Raw genomic sequence first — 14,848 nt, forward strand, 5'->3', positions numbered from 1 at the left:
CATGAAATAAAGTAGGAGACCCCACATGCCTCAGAGCAAGCCATGTAATCTCTCTGAGCTGGGGTTTGCTCATCTGTAAAACAAATGGCTAGGTGGGCATGGTGGCACAAGCTGGTAATTCCAGTGAGGAAGCTGAGGCAGGAGGATTTGGAAGTTCGTGGCAAATCTCAGAAATGGAGTGAAGCCCTAAACTCCGTGATACCCTGTCTCAAAATAAAAACTAAAAAGGGCTTGGGATGTGGTTCAGTGGTAAAGTGCCCCTGGATTCAATCCCCAGTATAAAACAAACAAAATAAGTGACTGGATCCAAAAGAGAAAAAAGAAAAGGAGTATAACTTAGAGAGACAGGACCGTATTTAAATCCTAGCTGCTTATTGCGGGGCAAGAAGTTGAGTCCTAACTTCCTCACTCAAAAGCAGGAGAAAATAGTCCTATATTGCAGGGACTATGTTGTGAAGATTAAATATAATGTATACTCTATATTGTGTAATATCTACTGGTACATTCTGAATGCTAAACAAATGGTAGTAATGGCTGTCTTGATAATTAGCATTATCTATGTGAAAGGACCTTTCTCTTACAACAAAGCTTCCCAAAGCTATCAGCTCAGTTGTACAAACCATATATTGCACAACTCCCTGGTGCTACACACATGGACGATGTCTAGTGGTGCCCTGGGAAAGCTCTAGAAAACCTTTGGTTATTACTTTTATTAAGAATAATAGAGTTAAGAAAGGACTTTTCTTGCTTAGAAAGTCCTTTGTCCGGCTCTAAACTGACAAAAGGATTTTTCTTGCTTAGAAAGAACTTTGTCAGGCCTCTAAACTGACAAAATAAGTGACAAGAATACCTCCTGTTTTTTGTGTGTGGTGCTGGGGATTGAACCCATGGCCTTGTGCATGCCCTACAACTGAGCTACATCACCAACCCAGAATACCTTCTTTTTAAAGAAAGATTCTGGGGCTGAGGGTGTAGCTCTGTGGTTGGGTGCTTCCCTAATATGTGTGAGGCCATAGGTTCCAATCCCAGTACCACAAACACAAGTGCACATGCACACACATGCACATACATCTACATTAAAAAGCTCAGTAAAGAAAGGTGCTGGTCCTTCTGGGCAGGACTTGATAAAGAAAAAGAAAAAAAAAAAAAAAAAACAGAAACAATGCCTGTAGTTCCAGGAACTTGGGAGGTTGAAGCAGGAGGAACACTTGAGCTCAGGAGTTCAAGGCCAGCCTAAGCAACATCATGAGACCCTGTCTCAAAAAAAAAAAAAAAAAAAAAAAAAAAAAAGAGAAAAAAGACAAAAAAAAGGAAAAAAGAAAAAGAAAAAAAAAAGGAAAACAAAACAAAATGGAAGAGTCCTGCTTTTCGGAACCCAATCCACTTACCTTCAAGCAATTCAGTCTCAATGTGAGTAGTAAAGACACTAGGGAGAAAGTTTTCCTGGAGTCCTGTGCATTTTCTGATCCCCAAGCTTTGAGAGAGGATCCAAGAAATGGACCCAGAGTGCTTGGCATGGGTTTCCTTCAGGTGGGAAGTCTGGGGAAGTTCAGAGGAGAGGAGTTAGCCACTCCTGCTCCTGACAGCTAGTGGGGGGCGTGACACAGAGGAAGGCATCCTTGACCCATGCAGGGCTCTCAGGGCATCTGAGAGCATGTAGGGAACTCTATTCACAAAAGCAAGAGCCAGAATGAGTTCTGAGTGGTGGGTTTCAGGGGCCTGCATGCTAAGGAACAATGCTAAGGAACAATGCATGCATGCCCAGTGCCCACCACCTGCCACCAGGTCTTAAAAGAATGTAACAAAGCATGAAGTGTCATCTGTGCTACTTTACAATGGTTTTTTGTAATAGCGTCAGTCAAATAGGCCATTTCTGCCCTTTGTCTATCTTTGCTCCCATACCACTCCCTGTAGAAACCAGGGTCTGGAGGAACAGCAGAACAGGACAGGCTGGGGATGTAACTCAGTAGGGGAATGTATGAAGCCCTGGGTTGATCCCTAGCACCGCAAACAAACAAAGAGCTGAGGTGATTCTGTAACCACAGCTACTCAGGAGGCTAAAGTGGGAGAATCAGAAGTTAGAGTCCAGCCTCAACAACTTAGCAAGACCCTGCCTCAAAAAAAAAAAAAAAAAAAAAGAAAAGAAAAAAAGAAATGAGACATATAGGATTTTTGAGTCTGGCAAAGGAAGGGAGAATAAGTTTTAAACTGGATGAGAGAGGGAAGTTTTGGCTGAGGTGGAGCCAGTGGGAAACTCTTGATTAAATTCCCGAGAGAGGCTGGAAAAGTTGTGGGATCTGCCCTTCTGATCAACATGCAGAGGTTGGACCCAACAGAGCAGTCATAGGAAAAAATGAAGTCATGTCCAAATTTTGGTCCATGGTCCCAGCTCCCTGAATCCAGGGAATGGCCTTTGTAACTGGGTCTTCTAGACTCTGCTTCTCTGAGTTCTTTCCTTATGAGCTAGGATAAGACAACTTGCCCATGGTCATATGCTCTGCTCTAAGCATCTGCCTCTTGCATTGGCCTGGGCTTCCTGTGTCTCCAGCTAATGTGAATGTCCCTGAAGTCAGGGACTGTGTTTCTTCTCATCTTGGACTCTTAGCACAAAACCTATTAAAAGTTCATTGGCTGGGGGAGGGGCTCAGTGGTAGGGCATGAGCTCAACATGAATGAGGACCTGGACTCAAACCCCAGTTCCAAATTAAATAAAATTAAATAAAAATTTATATTTGAAGAGGATGTGCCACTCCAGGCATCATAGTGTGTAGAGGATGGATGGGGGAGGTGTGCATAAGCTTCTACAATAGAGGAGGTTGGGGCGGGTCCTCTCCCATCCCATCCCAGCAGCCTTGGATTCTGCTGTCAGATCTCAGGAATGAAGGCAACTGTGCACTTCCACCATAATCTCCAAAACCACTCTTCTCTGACTTTGAAAATTTCAATTTGAAATTTAACAGGATGACAGTGAAAGCCATGATTTTCTGGCTTTTTCAGTCAAGGGGAGGATCTGATTTACTCCTCTTGTACTCTCCCTGAGCATAACTGTTGTTCCTGGTGATGGCCTGAGACCGGAGGCCCTGAAGATCCAGAAGTCTTGGTGATCTCAGAAAGTCCCACGACAGCCAGTGTACACTACTGCACATAAAGTCTTTACATGGCTGCTCTCTACCAACCCCTAGAATTGATTAGCCTGAACATCCCATTCCCCCATCATGTCAGGCAATAAATATCTCTCATATTTGGTGGTCAGGCTCAACTATGAGGGATGGAGACACGTAGAGAGAAGGATTCCTCCCTCCATTGCTCAAGTAAGCTTTTACGCCAAGTAAATCTCTCCAAGACAGACTTCAGATGAGTAATGCTCACCCTGAAACAAAGTGACAAACCTACCTGAAAACAGATGCCTTTCTCTATCTGCACTCACAGATGGATGTCTCAGGAACTCAAGAAGATGCTGCCCCTCCCCCTCCGCCGCACCCCAAACACCAGCTCCCCTACAGTTTCTTGGCAGTTCACAACCAGAGTACACTGGGGAGATTGAATTATTTTGCTTCAAATATGTAGAAACACATGCTTCTCAGAAAACTATGCTCAAGTCAATCTTGGTGTCAGCATGTCTAATCGTTAGGGGGTTGTTCCAACCATGTGGTAAATATTGGTTTATCCTCGTGGACATTGAGAGATGCTAAATCCAGAGCCAATGTCCACCCAGAAGTTTCAAGTTGACTTGACTAATGTTCTTATGCCCTACAAGAAAATGAATGTGCATGGCCAGTTGATGTTAGGAAATCCTTCAATGTTAAGTTGCGGGGTGGGGGATGGGAGGGAGAAGATTTCAGAAAAAAAATAAAGCCAACAATTCCAGGGAGGGCATTTTGGAGAATTAGGAAATCCAGATCTTTTCTTTTATAAGCTCCAAATCTTTCTGGGATTCCATCTGGCTTTCATTTCTTACCCCTTGTCTTCTAACAGAGAATAAAGATGGTTTTAAAACTTAATGTGAGCCCTTTTAGAAAAAGAACAAACCAGAGGTCTTCTCTTCCTCTCTTCAGCCTGGTAGCAGAATTTTCTTTTGAGCTATTAAAAATGGCGTGGGCCACCTTTTCTCTAAAAACACACGAAGCTGATGCATAACTCTTTTTTCCAAATAATTAATCTTTCCAGTGGAATCTTTCAAAGCCCCACATTTCCTGTTATTTTATACAGCTGCAATTTGTAACTGGAGATCCTGCCCAGTGTTCCACAGGCAAAATGCCAAATCCACTACATTTCACCTACAGAGGTGCCCCGCACAAATAATCCTTAACCACAAGTTAAACAGTTAGGTCCTGTTCTAGCCCAAAGAAAAGCCCAAGGAACAAAAGACTTTTTAACATGCTTCTGTGTTCAAATTTTAGTTGATGCTCACAATATTGTGTTTTCCAGCGTCAACCTTTGGAAGTATCACCAGGATGCCACAATAAAAGTGTTTTCAAAACTGGGTTGGGGTTCTTGTGTTAAGCTAATATTTATGAGTCATAAAAATGACAGCCTCTTAGTTATCTGGAAGCCAAATGCCCTGGTGGTTGTTTCAGACCCGTCTCATTTGCTTCCCTGTCTTTGAACTGGAAGAGCAGGGATAAGACTGGCTGGAGGGTTAGCTGGGGGAGCAAGACTTGGGGGGGGGGGTTGGCTTGTGACCCACTTCCTTCTACCTCCTGCTTTCCCTCCTGCATTTCCAGTCTTCCTTTCACCCAGTTACCTCTCCTTCAAGGTGCCCATGGACTAGAGTTCTCCCAAGATCACCAAGTTGAGAGTTTCTTCTATTTCAAACCATCTCCACTCTTCTTCCCCCACCTCACATTTTTGTGTATGACCTGCCTCCTACTTTTCAAAAATTGATGCCATTGAATCAGACCCCTCAACTTCCTGCTCCAGCCCCACCTTCCTGGCTCCATCCCCACTTCCTTTCCTCCCAGCCCCTGGCGGATGCTTCCTGCCCTGAGGTCAGGCCCTGTACCTGTGTTCTGGATTCCAGCCCCTCCTGCTCCTTCCGGAGTCTCCTGCTGTACAATGTCTCTCCTTCCCTGTGTGCAATACTTCCCTGGCTCTGGAACTCTTCCTGGTCCATTTAAACTTGCTTAAGTCTCTCTTAAGACAGGACAAAAGCACCTCTCTCAACCCCCAGTCCCTTCTCATTGTTACTCTTTCTTATTCTCTTACCAGGGAAACTTCTTGAATGGCTGTCAATAATCCTACCTTTCCATCAGCTCTTTTCACACCTCAGACTCATCACTTGAGATGGAGTCTTCCCCTCCCCTGGTCTTTCTGGGATCATTTTCTCCTGGATCCTTCTTCCCTGGACTTTAAGGAAACAAAGCTCTTCTATTTCTCCCCTAACTGTGCCTGTTCCTTCTTTATTTCCTTTGTAGGCCCATCTGCCCCTGCAGAGCCATGAAATGTTTGAGATTTAAACTTCTGTTTCTCACTCTATTTTCAATTCCCACTACCCATATCCACTCCTTCAATCATCCAACTCTTATACTCAGTTGTCTACTTGAAATCTCTAGTTGAGTTTCTCCTGGGCACTAGTCTAAAACGCAACTTTCCCCCTAAACCTCATTCTCTACCTCAGATTCCTGTCTGAGCAAATCATATCACTGCCCACTGAATTGCTAGGTCAGAAACTTAGGCATCATTGATACCTTTTCCTATTTCTCAAACTCGATCTATTCCTCCATCCTAGCAATTTTACCTCCTGAAATTTCTCATATGCATTCGCTCTCTCCATCTCCACACCTACCTACCGCCCCCCACCAACCCTGGACTCTGCTTTCTTCTGGACTATTCTAACAGTGTCCCAAGTGGTCTCTACATCTGTTCTCAATCCTATAGAAGTTGTTCTCCACCATGTTACCAGGTCAGGTAAACTGACTTATGTGGAATCCTTTAATGGTATACTAGGCCTGAACCCTGTGTGCCTCTTCAGATTCCCTGGACTGAGCCACTCTTCCTGTCTTGGCTGGTGTTCCACCTGCATGTCAACTTCCATAGACATGACCACGGAGGAGACTGGCTGACACATCGTGGAAGCACATGGGAAGCAGCTTCTGCAGAGTGAAACACCAACAAGTAACACAAGGTGAAGAAGACCAATCAGATGGATCTATTTCTTCCTCTCTCCCTTCTTAGAATTGCTCTGAGATGTGGTTTTGCTTGTAAACTTTCTGGAGAAGTCTCGTGGGCTGAACAAACATATCTGGTAACCAACCAGCTGTGTTCTTTGCAGCCGCACCTTGTTGTCATGCAGTCACCAGAGTGATAACACTCACGCATTGCTTCACATCTTTCTTTGCCTCCTCTCCCTTTGTCCCCACCCTCACTGTCCCAGGTTTTCACTTCCCAAGAAAGTCTCACCACCTTGGTCTTAATTCAGATTACTTCCTAGAGCTACCAGGTAAGACAAATGCATAGGAGAATCTCTCTCCAAGGCTCTGCAGAAATTGATTTCCATCTACTTTGTCAGTCTCTCTCATCTTTTGACACCTTCCTGTCTATTTTCAACTACAACAGAGAGTTCTTTGTTCATGCCAAGTTCTCACATGCTAGGAAGTTTATTTGGAAAATCTTTCCCCTCTACCACCCTGGCTTTCTCCTGGGATGTCAATTTCCAGGTTATAGCCTTTAGAAATCTTTCTGGCCTTCCCCCTGCTCTCTCTTCTCCCAGTCACCTATGTTACCTTTGCTAGGGACCCTCAAGGATCTAACTCATGATAGGAATAGTGGCGCCTCCCACACAGACTATAAACTTCAGAGAGCAGAGACGACAGCCTGTGTGTTCACTGTCCCTGGCATCCTCCACACCTAGCACGGACCCTAACGCTCAATAAACATACACTGAGAAGATGAACCCAGGGGATCCAAAGCCACTGTGTTATAGATGGAGAAGCTAAGATCAAAGGGGTGAAGAGATTCATTCAAGATCAGATAGCTAACTAGTGAATGGTAGAGCCTGGTGACTTCTATCTTTATTTTAAATTAAGCATCATCCTTCTCAATTCTGAAAAAAGACAGATAACAGACAGATCAATGAAACAGAATAGAGGCTCCAGAAATAGACCTAAATACCTGCTTCAACACATGAAAAGTGCTCAGCCTCATTCATAATAAAAGAAATGCAAATTAAAAATATGAAGTGGTATTTTAAAAAAAAATCTTTCCAATTGGAAAAAATTCAAAAAATTAGGTAATTTCTTCCCCTGAGGAGGGCACTTAACAGGGAAGTGCCAAATTTATGAGTGTGAATGCATGAGGGTTTGTGGAGTGTGTCTATTATCTCGTTGATGGAGAAACTTTGGTAATGGCTATTTGATTGCAATAGATCACAAAAGCACATGCTCTCTGCATTCAACCCAGCAGTCCAACTTTTAGGTGTTTACCCAGTTACACATTGATCCAGGTGGTAAAAAGTGCATATACTTAGTTATCATTTCTTTCTTTTTTTGGGGGGGGGTACTAGAGATGGAACCCAGGGGGAACTTAATCACAGAGCCACTTGCCCAGCCCTTTTTAATATTTTATTTAGAGACAGAGTCTTGCTGATCAGGCCTTGCTCAGTTGCAGTCAGTTATTATTTCTAATAGTATTATTTGTAATAGTAAAATATTTAATAATGTGCCACATTTAGAGACTGGTTAAGCAAATTACGACATTTTCATACAGTATAATATTGTGTTGCTTTTTTTAAAAAAGAACAAGGCAATTCTATCCTCTCAAATTTTATAGTCCTATGTATGTACATATGGAATTTCTATTTATATTTCTATATATGTGTATATGGAATTTCCATGCTCCTATATGTGGAATATTCCATATTCTTATATATTCCTATATATTGTATATTCTTATATTGATATGGAACCCTCTTCAAGATATATTGTTAAGAAAAAATAAACTAAGAAACAAGCCAAGCACAATGGTGTATCCCAATAATTCTAGTGACTCAGGAGACTGAGGCAGAAGGATTGTAAGTTTGAGGATAGCTGGGGCAACCTTGTCTCAAAATAAAATTTTAAAAATGAGTTGGGGATGTAGCTCAGTTGTAGAGTGCTGTTCAAGATGCATTAGGCCCTGGCTTCCATTCCCATAAGGAAAACAAAACAAAACAAACAAAGCAAAAAATACAAGTTGTACAATAGTGTTGTAATATGCCACCAGTTGGGTTAAAAATGAACAAGAACTACAAATAAAACCAGTTGGATTGTAAACTAAACCCAATGAAGGCAATGCCCTCAGAGAATTGGTCTCTCTTATGTTGCACAGCAAATATTTTAATTAATGTTAATTAAAAGTCATTCCAATTAATATTTGTTGATTAATTTTGATAAGAAGAAGTATCCTTGGGCTGGGGTTGTGGCTCAGAGGTAGAGCGCTCGCCTAGCATGCATGAGGCACTGGGTTCGATCCTCAGCACCACATACAAATAAAATAAAGATATTGTGTCCACCTATAACTAAAAAATAAATATTAAAAAAAGAGAAATATCCTAAGTGATAAGGGAAAGGGAGACAAAGGAAAAATAGACAAGTGGTCATTGTTTATAGTTGTTAGGCAGTTGAGTAACATGTCACCCAAGGAGGAAATGCAATCTGACAGTCAACGTGATGGTTTTAGGTCACCTGTAGGCTTTTTGTTATTCTTCATGACTTAGTTAGCCATCCCCATGGGAACTGAAGAGCTGTGTCTCTTGATTATATCAACTCCTTTCTACCTCAACTGGAAAAGAAAAGATACTCTAGAAAGCTCTGCCTGCCAGGAGCTTGCTCGGCTCAGGTCTCTGTTATTTGTATGTCCTCACTACTGAATTAACCACTTCAGGAAAATCAAATGCAAAGATGCTTATGTATTGGCAGAGAGCTTTGCTCATGCTCAAGAAACAGGTATAATTTGATATAAGCCCAGGTTTCATATTACTGCCTGCATGTTCTTTTGGAAGATGTATGAGTCTATGGCTTAGACCTGGGAAGTAATAACTGTGAAATCCTCCAGTTGCCAAAGTAAATATCTGCATGTTTTCCTGTCAAAATGCTTCGTGTGTGTGAACTCGCTGTGCCTCAGTGAGGACATTATTGCTACAGAAGCACTTATGCTATTCCTTTCTTGATTCGCAGACTCTTTTTTTTTTTTCTCAACAGTATTCAAGTGTGTCAATACAAAGGATGTTTTCTAGTGTACTCAAGGCCTGATATGGGTAACATCAGGAAGCTGTTTTTTCCTTATCCTGAAATCACCACATTAAAAGTAGTGAGGCTCTCACCAAAGAGTCAGCTGTGGGCTCTTTGCAGGACTGGTCTTGACCTTTGGCTTCATTTCAGGTAGATAGATAGATAGAGGAGAGAGAGATGTATGGATAGATAAAAGATAGATAGAAAGGGCAATGCCTCGGCTAAGCAGAGGTATGGAATAAAGACCACATTTTTCAGTCTCTCTTGCAGCTAGCTGTGGTGATGGTTTGTAAGTGGTAATGCCAAGGGGTCTTTCAAGGATTTAAAGGAACTGAATCTTCTGGAAAGCTTCCTTTTCATCCTTTGGGCCTGTGTTAGCATGCTGGAGTAATACAGAGATGAAAAATACATGGTTCTCGCTGGGTGTGGTAGTACATGCCTATAGTCTAGGACATGAACCCAAGAGTTCAAGGTCAGACAGGGCAACATAGTAAGCGAAAGAAAGAAAGAAGGAAGGAAAGCAAGCAGGCAACGTGGTCCCCATCCTTGAGATGTAGGTTTATTTGGGGTCATGGTTTCAGAGGTTCAGTCCACAGTCAGCTGACTCATTGCTCTGAGCTCCAGGTGAGGCAGAGCACCATGGTGGAGGTGAGCGGAAGAAGAGCTCTGCTCACCTCATGCCAGCCAAGAAGCAGAGGGAGGGAGAGAGGAGCCAGGGGACAAGACACAATTCCCCAGGGCACGCCCCCAGTGATCCATCTCCTTCAGCCACACCCCCACCTGCCCCCAGTTACCGCCACCACAGAAACCCAGAAAAATTAGGACAGACTGATCAAGTTACATCTCTCATACTCTAATCATTTTACCTCTAAATATTCCTGCATTAACCCAGAAGCTTTTAAGGGATACCTCATATCCAAACCCATAACAGGGACTTACCGTGTTCCAGGCTATGTGAAATGCTTTACAGGCACTATCTCATCTATTCCATGTGATAATCCTGTGAGTTAGATAACTATTGCTATCCCACTTTACAGATGAAGAAAGTGAGGGGCACAGAGGTTAAATGACTTGCCTGAGATTAGAGAGCTAGGAAGTGGCTGAGCAAAGGTCTGAGCCCCAGAGAATCTGGCCTCCCTGCGTCTTCAGGGCTGGGAGGGCTGGGATTGAGATAGAGAGATGGAAAGAAAACACACAGCACCAAATGTGAGCATGCCATCATCAGCAATGGTCAGGGCCGAGACTCAATCCAAACCCGATGTCGGGCAGAATGTAGGTCTGTATTTCCAGAAGGGTGTTCACATATTTTTTATAGCACATCAACCTTTCAATATACTGAGCAAAGCAAAGAATTAAAGGATTTACATAGCTAGTTTTATTAATATATAAAGGTCCCGAGAAGATATTTGGTAAAGAAATGTGGTTAATATAATTTAATGGAATCCAGCACTTCTTAAACTTATCCGACACAGAATTTATTCTTTTTTACTTTCTGTTACAAGAATTGAACATAGATAAAAGTGGAGAATATAAGAACATTGATGCACTTATCTCTAGCTTCAGCAACCACCAGAATTTCAGCTTATTTCTTTCATCACTGCCCAGTTTTTCTCCCATTCTTTTCTTGCTGAAATGTTTTAAAGGAAATTCCAGACAGCATGTTATTGAACCCTTACACACGCTGCTATGCATTGTCAAAAAGGGGACTATTCCTGGACACGGTAGCGTATGCCTGTCATCCCAGTGGCTCAGGAGGCTGAGGCAGGAGGATTGCAAGTTCAAAGCCAGCCTCAGCAATGGCAAGGCACTAAGCAACTCAGTGAGACCCTGTCTCTAAATAAAATACAAAATAGGGCTGGGGATGTGGCTCAGTGGTTGAGTACCCCAGAGTTCAATTCCTGGTACCCCTCCAAAGGTGGGGGGATATTTTTTTTATGTCATTATCACTCCTATTGTAATTAAAATATTTCCTTAGTATAATTTAATACCCATGTAATTCTATGATTACATAAAAAGGCAGAGTTCCTTATTTATTTGTTTGTTTTTTGGTACTGAAGATTTAACCCAGGGGTGCTTTATCACTGAGATATATCCCCAGTCCTTTTTATTTTGAGACAGGTTTTTGCTAAATTGCTGAGGCTGGCCTCAAACTTGCAATCCTTTTGCCTCAGCCTTCCAAGTCACTGGAATTACAGGTATGCACCACTGCAACCAGTTCAGAGACCCTTTTTTAAAAATAAATACCATGGGAACTCTGTCCTTGTTATATTGATTCAATTTCACAAGTGATCATGTATTAGAAAAACTCACAATAGTTGATAGTTCTTTCCTAGGGCACGGTTGAAAAGTTAAAAGTCTTCTAATAATTCAATTTGAAACATATAGGACATAGTTTGAATACCTTCAACCTCAAGATGTTTTTTTGACTATCGAAGAAACTAATAACTGAATCATACAACCATTTTTTCCCCTTTTCATTTGATTTTCCAAACAAAAACAAAGTAGAATCTTTTTAGCATTCCAGGAACTCAGTCCAAGGAACACAGTTTGGGAAACCGATTTAGTTGAAAGAAAGCTTCACTGCACACGGGTGCTATTATGGTTTGGAGATGAGGTGTCCCCCAGGAATGGTCATAGGAGCAGTGATTAGATGATGAGAGCTATAACCTAACTGATACGTCCTAGTCTGAATGGATTAACTGGGTAGTAACTACAGGCAGTGGGACGTGACTGGAGGAGGTAGGTCACTGGGGGTGGGCCCTGGAAGAGTTCCTCTTCCCCAAGCCCTTTCCCCTCTCTTTTTGCTTCACGGCTACCATATCCTGAGCTACTTTTTTCTGCCACACTCTTTTATTGTGATGCTCTGCCTGATATCTCAGGCTCAGAGCCATGGAGTCAGACGATCACAGACTGAAATCTCTGAAACCCTGAGCCCCAAATAAATTTGTCATCCTCTAAATAGTTTTTGTCAGGTATTTTGGTCACAGCAACAAAAAGCTGACTAACACAGAAATTGGTAAAAGGAAGTGGGGACATTGCTGTGACTAATCTGACCATATGGTTCAGAAGCCTTTGGAACTGGTTTGCATGAGGACATTGGGAAAGTTGGGAGATGCAGGCTGGAGAAGACTTAGAACATTTTAAACACTGCTTAGTGGGTGATCAGAAGACCAGAATAACAGTAGAAATGCAGACAGCAAAGACTTGATCCTAAGGTTTCAGAGGAAAATGAGGATGTTCTATTTGGAATTGAACTAGAGGCCATTTGTGGTATACTCTGGCAAAGAACTTGTCTACATTTTGCCATGTTCTGAGACTTTGTGTAAGGCTGAATTTAAAGGTGAATCAAGGTAAGAGGCAATTTCAAGGCAGCACAGCATTCAAGCAGGGGCATGGATTTTGCTGGCAGTTTTTAGCCAGGTGAACTGTGAGCAGAAAATAGAGCTGAAGGATCTTAAAAATGCACAGTTTGGCCAGAAAAGTGCATTTAAAATAGGGGCCAAGGAAGGTGTGGTAGTTAAAGAGATTATATCCAATAAAGAGATGCTAAGTACTTCACACAGAGACAATAGGAAACTTTCCTACAGGATAGCTCAAGAATTTACCAGACAACACCCATTGCAGGCTCAAGGGTATAGAAGTGAAATCTCCTCTAAGAGACAATGAGGACACCCTTCTCACACAGACAGCCCAGAAAGTTGTTTCCCCAGGATTTATTTCACTGTGTTCAGTCACCCAACCACTCAGAGGCCATCGCAGCCTTGGTTGAAGCATCTTGACACAGTTTAAGCTGGTGGGAAAACTTGGCATTGTATATGGTGCTGGTCCTGCAGGAATGCAGGGTGTTGGAGTAAGGGGGTCTTGGAGACTCCCGCTGAGATTTCAAAGGAAGGCCTGGGAGTCCAGGCAAAATGTGGTAGGGTCAGAATCCCCATGGGCAGTCCCTGAAAGGGTGATAGGTAAAGGTGTGAGGAGGAAAATGAAACTACAGTGGAGGGCCCCAGAACTGAGATAGCAGTACGGTGGCCTATCTACCCAAGAAAGCGGCTGATTGTGAACAGAGACAAGCTTGGAGAGAGACCACGGGCACTGCAACTGGCAAAGCCAATGGGGCAGGACTGCCCAAACCTTTTGCAGAGAACATTTTGTCGCCATGTGCTCCAGATGCCAGAAAGAGAGCTACAGGACTTGTCTGCCCAGGTAGGTTTCAAGTCTTGTTTTAGTCCCATTCCTTCTTTGTATGCCCCATTCCTTCCCTTTGGATGGTAATCTTTACTATGTATCATGATATATTGAATATATGTAATTTTTTTTCCCAAGGGACTCATCACCAAGAGTTTGCCTTGAGTCTCCAATGAAATCTTGGATTTTTGAACGATGCTGGAGCTATTAAGACCGTGGGAACTCTTGGAGATAGACTAATTGCACCTTGTGTTGTGAGATGGATATGAGCTTTTGGGACCCAGGAATAGAATGTTATGAAGTATCCTGCAAAAGCTTCCATTTTTTTTTTCTTTTTAAATATTTCTCTTAATTATTGATGGACCTTTATTTTATTTATTTTTATGTGGTGCTAAGTGTTGAACCCAATGCCTCACACATGCTAGGCAAGCGCTCTACCACTGAGCCACAACCCCAACCCCAAAAGCTTCCAGGTTAATGCGGTAACATTCAGAGGTGCAATGATTAGATCATCAGAGCTGTGGCCTAGTTTGAATGGATTATGCAACTGTAGGCAGGTTGGGTGTGGCTGGATGGGGTGGGTCACTGGAAGTGTGTCCTGAAAGGATTCATCTTTCATGAAACATCTTCCCCTCTTTGTGTTTCCTACCAACACATGCTGAGCTACTTTCCTCTGCCACATTCTTCTACCATGATGTTCTGCCTTACCCCTGGCCCTGAGCAATGGAGTCTGTTGACTATGGACTGAAACCTCTGAAACTATCAGCCCCAAATAAACTTTTCCTACTAGAAGTTGTTCTTGTTAGGTATTTTGGTCACAGTAATGAAAACCTGACTAACATAGGTGCTTTGGTATTTGATGTCTATAGCTCTGGACTCTGATTATATGGGTTTTTCTTTTTTAAAGTCATCACATTCTAAAAGTAAAGACTGAGTAATCAGTCCTAGTTGTGATTCCTGGGACATCTGTAAAATTCATGTGTGCGCGCACACACACATACACACACACACACACACACACACACTACTGCAAATCTTAAAAACAGAGAAATATGGTTCTACAGTTAAAATCAGATCAAAACCATCTGAGGCAAGTGACTATGTTATTCTAGATCTATTTGAAGGAGATTAATCTAGAAGAAATACTTGCAGCATGGATCTGTAAAGTGGCAAAATAATAAACCACATAGCACAAGAATAATTTGGTTTCCCAGTGTATGGAAGCAACTAAAATAAACACATTATACCAGCACAGTACCAACAGAGACTTCTAAATTAAAGAACAGGAGAAATGATTTCATTAATTGATGCTTCAATGGCTAACTAAATATTTATATACCCCACAAGCACTGTACTCAAAATTTACAATAGCAAAACAGCCTGCAGCAACCAAAATATTGATTGAGTCATAAAAACTCAAGGTTATTAACCCAAATATCTTCTCGCTTTGTATAAAACTA

The 14,848-nt window shown here is 42.2% G+C and overlaps 1 protein-coding gene across 1 annotated transcript in view; it reads right to left on the reverse strand.

Moving 5' to 3' along the window:
* LOC144368963 (uncharacterized) overlaps positions 1-14,848 on the reverse strand; it is a 187,532-nt gene that overhangs the window by 49,194 nt on the left and 123,490 nt on the right. The gene's annotated exons all lie outside the window — the stretch shown is intronic.

Source organism: Ictidomys tridecemlineatus, chromosome 12 (genome assembly GCF_052094955.1).
Source record: "Ictidomys tridecemlineatus isolate mIctTri1 chromosome 12, mIctTri1.hap1, whole genome shotgun sequence".
In the NCBI taxonomy this organism is placed as follows: Eukaryota; Metazoa; Chordata; class Mammalia; order Rodentia; family Sciuridae; genus Ictidomys; species Ictidomys tridecemlineatus.